The following is a 16,423-nucleotide window of genomic DNA, read 5'->3' on the forward strand; positions in this document are numbered from 1 at the left end:
GAGCCCATCTGTTATTCCCCACCAGACCCCATCTTCTCATCATCATCATCAAACTGACTGTGTTCCAGGACCTCTAAGCTTGTGATCTTATCATCATCATCAATGGCATTTATAATAATGTTGGTATTTGTTAAGCGCTTACTATGTGCAGAGCACTGTTCTAAGCGCTGGGGTAGATACAGGGTAATCAGGTGTCCCACGTGAGGCTCACAGTTAATCCCCATTTTACAGATGAGGTAACTGAGGCCCAGAGAAGTTAAGTGACTTGCCCACAGTCACACAGCTGACAAGTGGCAGAGCCGGGAGTCGAACTCATGACCTCAGACTCCGAAGCCCAGGCTCTTTCCACTGAGCCACGCTGCTTCCCCATTTATTAAGTGCTTACTGTGTGCAGAACACTGTACCAAGCATTTGGGAGAGCCCAGTACAAATGAGTTGGTAGACACGTTCCTGTCCACTGTGAGCTTACAGTCCAGAGGTGATGTCTTCTTGCCATCTACTCTTGAGTATGATATACACACACACACACACACACACACACACACACACACACACGAAGCAGTGGCTCAGGGGAAAGAGCCTGGGCTTCGGAGTCAGAGGTCATGAGTTCGACTCCCGACTCTGCCACTTGTCAGCTGTGTGACCTTAGGCAAGTCATTTAACTTCTCTGTGCCTCAGTTACCTCATCTGTAAAATGGGGATTAACTGTGAGCCTCACGTGGGACAACCTGATTACCCTATATCTACCCCTGCGCTTAGAACAGTGCTCTGCACATAGTAAGCACTTAACAAATACCATTATTATTATTATTATATATATACACACACATATGTTATATATATATATATACACATATACACACACACACACACACACACACACACATACACTTGTGAAACTGATGCAACTGCCTAAGGAACCACGGAGACATTAGTCTCACCTAGGTCTTAGCAAACCTAGGTCTCACAGCCACAGGGAAATTTAGACACTACAATTTCTCTTGCCTCACACTTGGCCCTGCAGCCCTTATGGACATATTCATAATTTATTTCAAAGTCTGTCTCCCTTTCTAGACTGTAAGCTTTTTTATGGGTCTACCAACTCTGCTATATTGTACTCTCCCAAGCTCATAATACAGTGCTCTGCACACAATAAGCATTCAATAAATGCAACCGACTGATCGATTTACTTGGTCTTTAGTTCAATTACAAGTTCGAGACACACCCAATCAATTTCCCAAAGGACATTCTGGTCATCTTGATATGGTTTTTCTACCTCTTTCTCTATCTTAGCAACATTGTGTGCTCTCTGGGCAGTAGAATTCAGCATTGGGTATTAAGCTTACATTATCTATTAACAAGTATTTTTTTTTTTTTGGGGTAAAGATTTCCAGGTGCAGGTTAATATAGAAACTGTCACTTAGGACTAGTTAGACCTGAACATTTTATTCACTCTGCAACATGGTCCATAATCCTTTGTATTCCTTGTTATGAGTGTGTTCTCAGAAAACAATCCAAGTATTGAAATCCCCTAGGCTCAGCATATAGTAGCTTAGTCTTTTGTAAAGATTCCTTTAGAATCAATAGAAGTTGAGTGCTTACCGTGTGCAGACCACTGTATTAAGTGCTTGGGAGAGTACCTTAGAGTTGGTAGACATGATCCCTGCCTTTTAGGAGTTGACAATCTAGTGCAAGCTTCTAATATAAATAATAATGGTATTTGTTAAGTGCTTACTCTGTGCCAAGCACTGTTCTGAGCACTGGGGTAGATACAGGGTAATCAGGTTGTCCCACGTGGGGCTCAAACTTTTAATCCCCATTTTACAGATGAGGTAACTGAGGCACAGAGAAGTTAAATGACTTGCTCAAGGTCACACAGCAGGCCAGTGGCAGAGGCGGGATTAGAACCCATGCCCTCTGACTCCCAAGCCCGTGCTCACTGAAATAACTTCTATGTAGTGAGGAATGCTTCTGCACAACCCAGAGGCAAAAACTATCCCCTTTCTTGGAACAGACCAGCCTCTACCTGTACCAGATGCAGTAGAAAAGGAACATCAAGGTAAGCTAGGGGAAAGAAACAGGCTGTTACTCTCCCCTCCTGGGTCCCAAATCTCCCAACCAACATCCCTGCCCTGCAAACCTAGGGAGGCCAAACCAGAGCAGGAGAAGCCCCACATAATAGGGCTGAAAATGGGCTGGAAATGGGCGAAAAGGTTTTCGCATTAGCTATGAGAGAAGTAGGCGGCCCAGACTCAAAGTTGGCACGTTAGTTTCTTTTAACGGTACTTGCTAAGTGCTTACTAAGTGCCTGGCACTGTACTGAGTGCTAGGGCAGATACAAAGTAATCAGGTTGGACCCAATCCCACAAGGAGCTCACAGACTAAATCAGAGGGAGGAACATTTCATTCCCATTTTACAGATGAGGCTGAAGCACAACAAAGTTAAGTGACTTACCCAAAGTCACAGAGCAGGGACATTTTCCTAAACAATCTAATTCTTTTAAAAATCAAAAACTGAGGTGCAATGGGGGTAAAAGGGACTAAATTCAATCGTATTTAACTGTATTTATTGAGCACTTACTGTGTACAAAGCACTGTACTAAATACTTAAGCACTAAATGCTTAAATGGGTCGGGAGGGGAGAGCTCACCCACAATTCAAACACTCATTCTGCTGTGAAACACATTCCTGTCCCGTTTTCCAACCCTTTCCAAAAGGCCAGGAGAGAGTCCTTATGATAAAGGAAGTGAGCCCTGGAGACAAACTCCCTTGCCTAGATAGAAAACCTTAGAAATCAACACACAAGATCTGATAAGTTACGAACAACATCCGGTGCTCCATTTTCACACACGGAAATTGTTCTCTAATATAAATGTTTGGGAGCAGCTCTTTAACTACTAGTCTAGCACTGTGGCTCCATCTCCAGAGGTAGAATTTCTTAGGAGACTGGAATGGTGCAACTTAGATTTCTGGGCTCCCTGAGTCATCCTCTGAACAGCCCCCAGTTTCCGTTGAGAGGAAGGCAACCAACTAACGCTTGGGGAGAAAATTAGTTTGTTAGAGTGGGAAATTTCAACAGTGTTGGTCTATCAAAGTGAAAACCTTAATTCCTGCAGTTCTACACAGGTAGATGTGTTGCTAATAATCTCAATCATTGAAGACCGAAACGAGAATTCGTTTATCCCTAATTTGCTAAAGGTTTTCATCGGCTTCAAGTAACCGTTGAGGGAAATGGCCATGTTCATGCAGCCTCTGAAGCTTTTCTTTCCTCCTTCAAACTCAAACTCAATCAATCAGTGGCATTTATTGAGCGTTTACTTTGTGCATGTGCTACATGTTTAGGAGAATACAATAATAATACAGGGTTGGTAAACAAGTTCCCTGCCCACAAGCAGCAACAGTCTAGCTGTTTCAGCCCTCTCTGGCATCCTGAAAGTAACCTACCTGATGGTTGAATGTGATCTAGAGGAAAACACATGGGATTAGGGCGTAGAAGACCCAGGTTCTAATCCCTTGCTCTGCCACCTTTTTTTTTTTTTTAAGTAATATTTGTTAAGCACTTACTCTGTGTCACTTCTAAATTCTGGGGTAAGTACAAGTTAATTAGGTGGGACACAGTCCCTGTTCCATATGGAGCTCACAGTCTAGGGTGGCGGGAGAAAAGGTACTGAACCCCCATTTTACAGTTGAGGAAACAGAGGCACTGAGAATTTAAGTGACTTGCCCAAGGTCACACAGCATGCAAGCGACAGAGCCGGGATTAGAACCCAGGATCTCTGACTCTCAGGTCTGTGCTCCCTTCCACTAAACGCTACTGCTGTGGGACCTTGGACAAGTCATTTAACTTCCTGTGCCCTGGGTTCCACATCAGGAAAATAGGGATAAAATACCCACTCTCCCCTTTTCTTAAACAGAGAGCCCTGAGTGGAAGAGGATCTCTGTTCCGCTCTGATTACCTTATATCTATCCCAGACTTTAGCATATAGTCTGCGTTAAATACCATTATCATTATTATGGTTATACCTTCCCTCAAGAACATTTTATTTTATCCTCTCATTTTTAGTCCATTTCTCCCACAAAGGGTCGTTTGTCTCAATTCAGTTCCATGCCTGCTTGACACAAGTACTGTACCAGTAGTGAGTGCTAACTCCATTGAATTTTCAAATTATCATCCCTGCATCAACTCAAGAACACCCTCTGTCCTCAAAGTTGCCTCACCTTAGTTTATGAGTCAGCTCGCCCTTTCTTACCTACACGTTCCTTCTGCATTTCCTACAGTTCGAAACAAACTAAACGTGAGGCAGCAACTTGGCCCCATAACCCCCAGTGCTGTGTCTCATTCCTCAGGATGATGAGTCTTGGAAACCACTCAAGGTGTGAGGAGTGCGGAGGAGTGGGGAAGGAAGAAGGCTAATGAGGGGGTGGTTGGAAGGTGCCTACCCTCCCGCTCTTGTGGTGCCCGTTACCAGCTGATACATGAACTCTGGTCTTGATAACCCGCTGTGGAGTGCCACCCAGTCTGCCTTCCAGGTTGGCAGTGTCTAAAGAGGTCTGGACTGGTCTGCGGTGAAGAGAAGACCAAAGTTGATTAATAACTTGAATTAAATTTCTATCCAGCAGTGGTGTTGCTAGTTGCTGCCATAGAACAAGGAATTTCTTCAATTTCCTGAGCTCTTGGTCTTCTCTTGACTCCCCCTTCCCCAGAAATAGGAGAGAACTGGTTTTGACAGCTAGAGTTGCTCCTCTAGGCTGAAGTTTCCCTCCAAAAAATTGGTTAAAGTAATGGTCGCGAGTGTCCTTCAGCTTTGAGAAAACCAAAATTCTTCTCAAAGTTCTCTGTGTCCTTTGCACTTCCTGTTCATACAAGTGCATTTCAACAAGAGGCGGCACGAGGCCGCAGAGACTGGGGAGTCAGACTGGTTCAAGGGCTTATTTGACCCGGTCACCGACCGACTTGTGGCCTGGAGCAAGTCAGCTGCCTTTAAATTACCCTGTGCCCCTGTATCTTCATCTGTAAAATGGGAATGATAATCATACTGACTCACTTAACAAGACTGAAGTAAAAAAAAAAAAATAATGAGCTGCTGGGCCTGATTCTTGGACTGCTGTGAAGCTCACTCTTTAGAGACAAATCAGCTTTTTCAAGGTTTATAGATACCGGGCGGAAATTAGAAATTCTCCCGCAGGATGTTTGATCTAGTTAATGCTTTGGAGAAGAGGGGGAACCTTTGAACTGCCCCCTCTTCTCCAAAGCATTAACTAGATCAAACATCCTCGAAGGGTGACTAAATGAGACTTTTTCTACATGACACTAAGAATCTACCTCCACAGGGTGAGCAGGTCAAGCTAATGAGCATTCTCTCCAGCTTCCTCCTTCAGGTCAGTTGGCCCAATGTTCAGAGAGGCCCTCAGAAATAACAGTTGTTAGCAATGTTACTATTTTCACCATCTCGATACATGCACACACACACACACACACACACACACGTCAGAATTGTTCTGAGGGCAAGTGGCCTCTGAGCAGCTATGAGACCAGTTTGTATTCATGTAAGCCTGCTGCTGAAACTGAACAAGCCAACAGTCACCTAATTCAAAGTTCCAATTTAAAGTATAATAAACTGCAATGCAAATTCCTACACATCACTTCAAGTCGGCTCTATTCTACCAAGGACCACAGCCCAACCAATCACCTAAATAGTTTTTACCGAGCTCTGATTATGTGCTGAGCACAGTACTAAGTATCTGAGAGAATACAATGCTCTTCCAAGCACCCTGTACACAGCAAGTGCTCAATAAATATTACCAGTGATTGACACAACAAAATTTGCAGTTATGATTTCTGTCTTTCAAATCTTCCAATTTCTTCCTGCATAGGGGAAGGAAAGGAAAATGGAACCCTTGTTTGACAGTCAAGGATTATTCTGCTATAAACATTGAGACATTTTATAAACTGGGAAAATGGCTATGTCTGATGTAAAAATGAACAACTGAAGCATTTAGCAAATCAGCAGCTATTTTCCATTTTGCTCCAATATTGTGCTTGTTAAGAAGAACCTTTTCATAAAAGAAGCAGTTCCCACATACTTTAATTCTCCATTTGGAGCCTCACTAGGGATGTGAAGAAATCGGGAGCAGAGAAGCAAGAGGACTGAAGGGTACAGCAAGGTAGGCAGAGGTGAAGAAAGTAGCTGCATTCATTCATTCATTCAATAGTATTTATTGAGCGCTTACTATGTGCAGAGCACTGTACTAAGCGCTTGGGATGAACAAGTCGGCAACAGACAGAGACAGTCCCTGCCGTTTGACGGGCTTACAGTCTAATCGGGGGAGACGGACAGACAAGAACGATGGCACTAAACAGCGTCAAGGGGAAGAACATCTCGTAAAAACAATGGCAACTAAATAGAATCAAGGCGATGTACAATTCATTAACAAAATAAATAGGGTAACGAAAATATATACAGTTGAGCGGACAAGTACAGTGCTGTGGGGATGGGAAGGGAGAGGTGGAGGAGCAGAGGGAAAAGGGGAAAATGAGGCTTAAGCTGCGGAGAGGTAAAGGGGGGATGGCAGAGGGAGTAGAGGGGGAAGAGGAGCTCAGTCTGGGAACGCCTCTTGGAGGAGGTGATTTTTAAGTAAGGTTTTGAAGAGGGAAAGAGAATCAGTTTGGCGGAGGTGAGGAGGGAGGGCGTTCCAGGACCGCGGGAGGACGTGACCCAGGGGTCGACGGCGGGATAGGCGAGACCGAGGGACGGTGAGGAGGTGGGCGGCAGAGGAGCGGAGCGTGCGGGGTGGGCGGTAGAAAGAGAGAAGGGAGGAGAGGTAGGAAGGGGCAAGGTGATGGAGAGCCTTGAAGCCTAGAGTGAGGAGTTTTTGTTTGGAGCGGAGGTCGATAGGCAACCACTGGAGTTGTTTAAGAAGGGGAGTGACATGTCCAGATCGTTTCTGCAGGAAGATGAGCCGGGCAGCGGAGTGAAGAATAGACCGGAGTGGGGCGAGAGAGGAGGAAGGGAGGTCAGAGAGAAGGCTGACACAGTAGTCTAGCCGGGATATAACAAGAGCCCGTAATAGTAAGGTAGCCGTTTGGGTGGAGAGGAAAGGGCGGATCTTGGCGATATTGTAGAGGTGAAACCGGCAGGTCTTGGTGACGGATAGAATGTGTGGGGTGAACGAGAGGGACGAGTCAAGGATGACGTCGAGATTGCGGGCCTGCGGGACGGGAAGGATGGTCGTGCCATCCACGGTGATAGAGAACAGTTACCCTTGATGATAGGAAAGGCAAAGGAAGGAGTTGGAATCAGAAGGGAGATGAGAAAGGGAAAAAGGGAAAAGGATTAGGGGTATATGAGGAGAAAAAGCAGGTGAAGGAATACTTTGCGTTTGGAAAGAGAGTTACCAAAGTTTTAGGTTTGCTTCTAATGTAGAGAGCCAATATATGCAAGTGTGAAAAAGAGAAGAAAGGTAAGGAGGGAACAGTTCATGGAGGGTGGCATAACACCTACATCTCAGAGTCCCTTCTCCAGCCCTTTCTTGGCTCCTGGAGAGAAAGAGTAAAATAGATGAGTCAACCAATGGTTAGTATCTCTGCTGCTAGGGTTCACCCCTAGGGAGGCTACAGGCTGCCGGCAGCTCCTCTTTCTGGCAGTGAAACTCTTTTCTGTTTACATTTGCAATCTTCTTTCTTTGAGATAAGGACCACAAACGGACCAACTGGAAGGTTGCATTGCGTTTGAAGCATTCCATTCATTTTTATAATGATTAATATTTAACTAAATGTTTATCATTTAAACAGTAAAGTTCTTCAGCAGATTTACCAAGACAGGACTCCAGCAACCTCCTACTCTGCAGGGATCCAAAATAATATTAACTGTAGGTCACTGATCCCTGACCTTTTACAGTTCAAAGTATTCCTCCACATGAGTGGCACCTCTAACTTCATTAAAGCTCCCCTCACCCCATCGAAGAAGGTGACTGGAAACTTTTCCTCAGTTTTAGTGTTACTTAGACTCATTTGCTTAGAAATCCATGCAGCATCTTGCTTATGATTGCTTCCCTCCTAGAGGATAAAAAAGCATTCCGATAAGTGTTGGTCTCAATCATGTTATGCTGCAGACATTAATCGCTGAGGTCAACTGCAGATTCCAATGAGTCGCCCAGGTGGCCATGACACAATTTCCCCAAGATTCTCAAAGGACTTTGATTTGCAATCACTGAAGGGAACTAAATGGTTTGGGTGCATCATCAGAGGGCGGCAGCAGTAGCAGTGTGAAACCACCCAGCCTTCCTCCACTTTGGTTTGATTTTTTTTTTTAAATGGTATTTTTTAAGCGCTACATGCCAAACACCATACTAAGCACCGGGGTAGACACAAGCTAATCAGGGTGGACACAATCCATGTCCCACATGGGGTTCACAGTCTTAATCCCCATTTTACAGATGAGGTAACCGAGGCCAAGAGAAGTGAAGTGACTTGCCCAAGACCACATAGCAGACCAGTGGCAGAGCAGGGATTAGTATTAAGGTCCTTGTGAGTCGCAGAAGTTAACAGACAGGTGGGGAAGGCAATGGCTCTGAAGCAAGCAGGGGAGCCCGATTCCCCCCACCCCCCGGAACCCTCTAGGGTTTAGCAGACTGTTTTATGACATCAATATCTCTTGTAGCATGCCCAGCGTGCAGTGTAACATAATGGCATCACTCAGGAAAGGCCACGTGGCAAATTTTTTCCCTGGCTTGGGAATGGTCAAATGCCTCAAGCTGGCCTTTATGCCTTAACTACCTTAACTCCTAGCAAGGCTGGTGGAGAGAGGTACAAACTGCCGCTTCTATTTGTCACAGAGTATTTATTGCTAACAAACAAATTCCCACATTTACCTGCAGGAAAAAAAGGGGTGGAAGGAAGACAAGAAAGAGGAAGGTAAGAAGGCACCTGAGACTGACTCTCTTAATTCTACTGCACTCTCCCAGCTGCTGCCAGCAATAGATACTCAATGAATGATGGTAACCCTCTCTCCCTTCTTTTCCTAAACCCAGAGCATGCCATCTCCAAAGAAGAAGCTCTCCATTTCCCCTTTGCAGGCCTGTATTTATGACTTCTTTATTCTAACCCTTTGCCTTTTCTTATCAACCTGTCTTGGCAATATATGGATGTGCCAACCTGACAATCAATCGTTTTTATTGAGTGTCTACTCTGTGCAGAGCCCAGTACTAAGTGCTTGAAAAAGTGCAATACAACGGAGTTGGTAGCTGCAATCCTGTCAACAAGGAGATTACAGTCTACAGGTGGAGAAAGGCATTACAATAAATTACAGCTAGAGGAATTAGTAGGGTATAAAGATATATATCTACTGCATATATCTGTATATATCACAAGCTGTGGAGCTGTGAAGGGTATCAAAATACTTCCTAAACGAGATGCCCCCTCAGGGATGGGAAGGAGATATTAATAGGTAGCTCATTTTGTAGGAAGAGGAAAACTATTTTATTTAAACAAAGGATAAGACATTTATGGTCAAAATTTTCCAACGGAATGAAAACTTGTAATATAAATCAATAGGTATTTCCTCATTTTAGGATGCGCTCTCAGAGAATAAAAAGGGTTTAGGCACCTCTGTCTTATTTCTCTGCCCTACAGAGTACAATCTTGTAACTGCAATATTGGGTGTCCCAAGGAAAGAGACACAGACAATAAATAGATGTGAATTTTGGTGCATTCACAGATAAGAAGGAACAAAGAGTTAAGAGCTTAGTAATTTTTTTTTTTGAAAAACAGGTGCATTCTCCCAAATCTTCCAACACGAATGTGCATTTTATGAAATGTACTACCCCAGAAGGTGTTTTACATTTCATCTCCATTTAGGAAAGTAAACAGTTTATGAATTTAACTATTTAAACATGACTAGACTGTAAGCACACTATGGGCAGGGAGAGAGTCTGCTAATTCTGCTGTATTGTACTCTTCCAAGCACTTCTTACAGTGCTCTGAACATAGTAAGTGCTCAGTTCACACCACTGATTGACTACATGCATGCACTGAAACAACAAAAGCTCTTTACATGTGAATTATGAGTGGAGAACTTTTTAAAATAACGATTTGCTTTGAAGTTCAATTCAAAATTGTGACTAATCAATTGATTCAATTCTATATGGTGCGGTGGATGTGTATGTGAGGGGGGAGTTGCAGCAATCCCTTCAAAAGGTTCTCTCTTACCTTCAGTTATAGAATCAAGATAAACTGAAGCTCTGAACCGCTTAGCATGCCCCAGATTTTAATCTTAGATAGGTGAAGGCAAATTGTTTCCCTGGATCGGGGGGGCGGGGAAACTGCCGCTTCAATCAATTTTACTTATTAATTACTGTGTGCAGACCGCTGGACTAATAGCTTGGGAGAGTACAATATAACAGGGTTAGTAGGCGCATTCCTCTCCAGTCAGTCAATCATACGTAATGGGCACTTACTACTTGTAGAGCACTAAACTAAATGCTAGGGAGAGTACAACAATAAACAGTCACATTCCCTGCCCACGACGAGCTTACATTCTAGAGGAGATTACATTTTAGAGGGGAAGGCACACGTTATTAATACATCAATTATGGATATGTACATATATAATCATGCTGAGGGTGGTATCTACAGCACATCTCAACCTCAGGCCTCTTGGAAGAGATGTGCTTTTAATAAGGCTTTGAAAGTGGGAAGGGTAATCGTCTATCAGACACGAAGGGGGAGAGAGTGCCAGCCAGAGGCAGGGCTCAGGCGAGAGGTCAGCGGCAAGATAGACAAGATCGAGGTACGGTGAGTAGACTGGCCCTAGAGGAGTTGAAGTGTGGGAACTGGGTTGTCACAGGAAATTGGGAGGAAAAGTTAGGAGGGGGAAGGGTGATTGAGAGCTTTAAAGTCAACTGTAAGGACTTTCTGTTTGAGGTGGAGGTGAGTGGGAATGCGAAAACATGGTCCGAACCATTTTGTAGAAAAGTAAAGTAATCAGTGCAGATACTCTGAAGTCAAGAAACTCACCGATGCCATTCTGAATTTGGCAGATGTTCTCTTCCAACTATAGTCTCTTATTTCATTCATGAGTTTTCAAATCTTCATTCGCTTATTCAGAAATGGCTTAAGCGATGGGCATATATTTAAGTACTATTTCACAGTACCATGGGCAAGATCTTTCTGGATGAATAAACTATTAGCTAAATGGGACCTCCTTTTGGAGGTGCATGCATTCTTTCAGACCTTAAAGGGTACCATTTACCCCCTTGGAGCTATAATTTACTAAATGCCACTCTCAGAGGATGAAAGAGTTAATGTCTCACGTACAACTAGACAGAACTTACTCACCTACCAGGGACTTTTCAAAGTCTACAGGTCAACAAATAACTCATTCTAACATGTTCGGAGAACATGACTCTGAACATATCACATCCAGGGTATTAGAATGGGGTGATTTAAGGATGAAGAATCAGCTATTTCTTTGGTTTTCTTTGTTTTGCTAGATTTAAAAGCAAACCTCAGCCCTATTTTAATAGACACATTTCATATTTGTCGTTGCTGTTTCAATGTGGTGTAAATACCTAAAAAAGTACAATTTAAAAAACAGAAACCTCAACATTTAAACCCCACCTCAGTTCTAAGCCCGGCTCTACCACGTATCTGCTGCATGACCTTGGGCAGGTCACTTGACTTGTCAGTGCCTCAGTTTCCTCATCTGTAAAATGGGGATTAAGACTGTAAGCTTCATGTAGTTCATAGACTCTATCCAACTTTGTATCTACCCCAGCACTTAGTAGAGTGCCAGGCACATAGTAAGTGTTCAACAACTACCTCAAAAAAAGAGGGAATTTATTTTTTGGACTTTAGAAAAACTTGTTCAAGCCCTAACAGTTTACTTTTAATCAGTAACTTTTTTTCTTCTTTTAAAGGAGCTGTAGCTCTGCCAGCCTCTTCTTTGAGGAATATGGCTTGACTATATCATCATCATCAATGGTATTTCTTAAGCACTTACTGTGTGCAGAACACTATATTAAGCGCTTGGGAGAATACAACAAAGTTGGTAGACACTTTCCCTGACCACAATGAGCTTACTGTCTAGAAGGGGAAACTATATCTTAACTATTACATTTTAGACAAACGAACTGTATAATTCATAAAGCTTATCAGTATATTCTGATGCTTAGAAGTAATTGGAAGGCTGTTCAGTTTGAAAACATTTGAAGTTAACTTATGTGAAACTCAAAGTTTCTCAAAGAGAGCCTCTTCCTTATTGGATCAGTATATATGTTAAGGTTAGAACACCTGTACATGCATGCACACCCACAAATTTATTCAATGCTGTGAATATAGCACCCTAAAATTCAAGCCCCCAAATAATGGCATAACCTTAAGCTAATTGCAACCACCCCTGGAGTCACTCAATCAATTGTATTTATTGTTTCTTATGTGCAGAGCACTGTACTAAGCCCTTGGGAGAATATACTGAGATAATATAATAGAGTCGGTAGACACGTTCCCTGCCCACAATGCAATTATAGACTAAAGGGAGCTTCCAATCGGAAGCCCACCAAAGCAACATCTCTCATGCGACTTAACACTTGTTTATCTAATTTGGGCCGTCACGAGTCCCCCTTGCTAAAATGTTCCTTTGGTGGAATTTGAAATGCAAAACTAACAACTACTTTAGCAGTGAAGAGCAGCTAGTTGGTGTGTTTGCGGTAGGGCACCCTCGTGACTAATGACATTCCCGGTGCAGGCTTGGGCGAGTCGTCTCATTCAGTTTTTTTTCCCCCAGCGGAAGAGGAGCAACATTTTGCCTGGAAGGCTTTTAGTGAGGATTAATTAGATAATATCCATAGAGAACTCTGAGCTCCAGGAAAGCAACTATATAAATACCCGATGGCATTATTTTTATTTCAGTATAAACAGGAAGTGTTTGAAGGCCATTTGTTTTTCAAAGATTCCCTTTTTAGACAAGTTTAAATGAATATACTTTTTTCCCCCATTTGTGAAAGGATATCCTAAAAAGAGGAAATACAAATTCATTTACATTCCAAGATCCCAAACTGATGCAAAATTTTGACCATAAATGCCTTACCTTTTAAGTAAAAAGGAAGTATAATTTAAGAACCATCCTATCCCATTCATTCAACTTTTTGCTAAAGTTGAAGGATTCAGAAGCTCAAAGCCATCCCAATTTTAAAACTACCCAAGAGGATCAGAAAGCCACTCCAGCATAGGTATTCTGCATTATGATTGCGGCACCCATTTTCTTCACAAACTCACCTTTCAAATCACTAACTCCCCTTGGAAGTGCTCATGGAAAAACTGTTTTCTACATTCCTCAAGTAAAAAAGTCTTTGATTCACAGAGGACAAAAGAAAGCACAGGAATTAAAAATTCAAGAAGCTATGTGAGGCCTGGTTGCCAATCCCTTTTGGGGGATATGGGTGCAGCAACTGGGTAGCAGAAACAGCCAGCATGAAGGTATTTAGTATTTGCTGGACAAAAAGATGGACATTAAAGACAGGGAGATGTTTTGTTATCTGTTATGGATCTGGGCTTATTTACACACCTGTAATTTATATTAATGTATATCTCCCCCTATAGACTGTAAACTCACTGAGGGCATGGAATGTGTCTGTTTAGTGTTACCTTGTACTCTCTCAAGTGCTTAGTTCAGTGCTCTGCACACAATAAGCACTCAAATACAGATCACCTGACTGACTGAGCAGGTCATTATTAGTCAACAGCACATTCACCCTTCATGGGGAGTATGATGCTCAATGACTTGGTGGCAGCAGTGGAAATGCACAAACTATCAACTAGTAAAATGTTTTCTGGAAGTGGCTTAGGAAAAAAGAGCCAGGGTGTCATTTATGAACAGTCAGTTTTGGTAACCCTAGATGATATGAATTGTGAGCACCTTTAGGGGCCAGAGATTAGGTCTGGTTGTTTACTTTTGATTCACCCCAATATGTAACAGTGCTCAGCACAGAGTAAGTGGTCAATTAATGCCATAACTAGGAGAACATTTGAAAGCCAGCATCATCACCATAGGCATCATAGAAGAAATTAAGCTTTCTGTCAACTACAAAAGATATGAAGCAGTCTACCAGTTGAGCCATCTTTCCTCTTTTTTTCTCCATGCACCAAGAGCTATTTATTATTAGAATGGTCACAGACAGCACACACTAATAACGGATGTGCCTGTGCTGACCCCAAAGTAACAGACGTAAATTATATTTATGCGCATCATGCAGGTTACGCAACATCATGTTCATCCCAAACCTTTTACAGACATCTGCAGAATCTAGAGCGCGTCTGGGTGAGGAGGTGGGGGACAGGATCCCAGACACCCCTCTTTCCAGTTCCTGTGGACAACCACACCGCTTAGCTCACCTCCTCCAGGAGGTCTTCCCAGACTAAGCCCCCCTTTTCCTCTGCTCCTCCTCCCCTCCCCATCGCCCCAACTCCTCCCTTTTCTCTACCCTCCTCCCTGCCCCACAGCACTTGTGAATATATGTAAACATTTATTATTCTATTTATTTTATTAATGATGTGGATATATCTATAATTCTATTTCTTTATATTGATGCCTGTTTACTTGTTTCGATGTCTGTCTCCCCTCTTCTAGACTTTGAGCCCATTGTTGGGTAGGGATTGTCTATTTATTGCTGAATTGTACTTCCAAGAGCTTAGTACAGTGCTCTACACACAGTAAGTGCTCAATAAATATGACTCAATGAATGAAGTTGCACAACTCAGCTGTAGGAGTTGAGGCTGAGGGAGGATGGGTATTTAAAATTAGAATTCTAGGCAGAAGGCGCTTTTCCAGCTCCAGACGGCAGGGCAGAATGGCAGAAAAACATATGAGTGGCCACCCTAATCATTACCACCCTTGACTTTGCCGGTCCAGCTTGGATCCAAATCAGATCCCCTTCCTCCCCTCTCTCAGGATCTTGGAAATTCTGAGAGAGGGAGAGTAGTCTCTGACCAAGGCAGAAGACAAATCTTTCGGTGAGGATCTCGTATTCTTCAAGATGACACATTCAAGAAGGCTCAAAAATTTGATCAACCAGCTTGTCAGGACAGAATGCAAAAGGGGGTTGGGGGGTGGGGGCTTTGCCTTGACTACCAATCTTTTTTTTCCCCTTTTATTGGTTAGTCCTCTAAGTGCCAGTTTTTCAGAGAGCAGTTATGTGATTTCCTTCCACCGTTAGGCTCAAACCTCTGAGAGAGGAAGAGTAGTGATGTGATGATGGAGACAAAAAGGAAACTGGGCAGAAACACTATGGAGGCAGAGAGAACAAGACTAAAACTAAGGTTTGAAAACATTTTTCTAAAGGTTTCAGTGAATGCTGTTAAAATTAAGAAGGTCTCATTTCTCAGCTCTCCCAAAAAGAACGACCATCGAGAGCAGACCAGCTGATCGCCATTGTTTTGGTGGGACATCAGATAGAAGCAGAGAAGCACTAACTGGACACCTTGAACACCATGCATGGGCAGCTTTCTCTACAGGATCTTAGAGTGGAACAATCACATTCAGACATTCACCTCTTCTTCCTTTTTAAATGAAATATAGCACCCTTGAAAATCAGGCAGTCACCTATTTCTCTGCTGCACACTTACAAAAGCCAGCAAAATTGGAAAAATTCCCATACGCCAAGTTCACTAATGTTTCTAGTTGATTCTACAATGGATTATTTCTACTTATGACTGAAGATAGCACTGCCACAGAGAGTGTTAGTGTTTGCAAATCGTTTGACTAATGAGGGAATTCTTGACTAGAATTTGTTCTGAAATGTGGCAAAGCTTAGAGCTCTGGTATTCTGTCAGTTCTCCAAGATGATCTACACTGCGGCTAACAGCAAACTCTCTTGGGTTGTACTCTAAGTCATCCAAATGGCCTGAAACAGTATCTCTCAAGTACTTTCAGACAATTTAGAGAATCTGAATTTACATCAAGAACCATAAAAACCAGCTTCTGGTAAATCTGGCCAAGAGAAGGAGGCTATGGGGAGGAGTGCCCGCTACCATTCCCACGCCAAAATCCCATTCTTGGGTCTTCAGACTGACCATATAAGCAAATATTTCTGGTCTCTATTTTGAATTTCTAGGTCGGATACCTTCCTTGACTGTGACCTCCCATAGAATTCAGCCAGCTTCGGATTCAGTCAATTCCAGGAAAAAGAAGCAACTCAAGACAAAGGGGATAAGGAAAAAGGTCACTGAAAATGGTAACTGGTTCCTGGTTCACTCTAGCTAGAAACAATGAGGATTTCATCCTCCTGGGCTGAAGTCACGATCATGGGTAAAATACTTTTGGTGCTCCTGACCACCACAAACTAAAGATCAAAGAAGAGATTTTTCTGACCCGTCACCAATGCATTTTCATTGTCTCATGGTCATACCGTGACGCTAATGCTTTCCTTG

At 42.9% G+C, this 16,423-nt stretch overlaps 1 protein-coding gene across 4 annotated transcripts in view; it reads right to left on the bottom strand.

Moving 5' to 3' along the window:
• SPIDR (scaffold protein involved in DNA repair) overlaps positions 1–16,423 on the bottom strand; it is a 318,346-nt gene that overhangs the window by 185,910 nt on the left and 116,013 nt on the right. The window lies entirely within an intron of this gene.

This window comes from Ornithorhynchus anatinus, chromosome 7, assembly GCF_004115215.2.
Source record: "Ornithorhynchus anatinus isolate Pmale09 chromosome 7, mOrnAna1.pri.v4, whole genome shotgun sequence".
NCBI lineage: Eukaryota > Metazoa > Chordata > Mammalia > Monotremata > Ornithorhynchidae > Ornithorhynchus > Ornithorhynchus anatinus.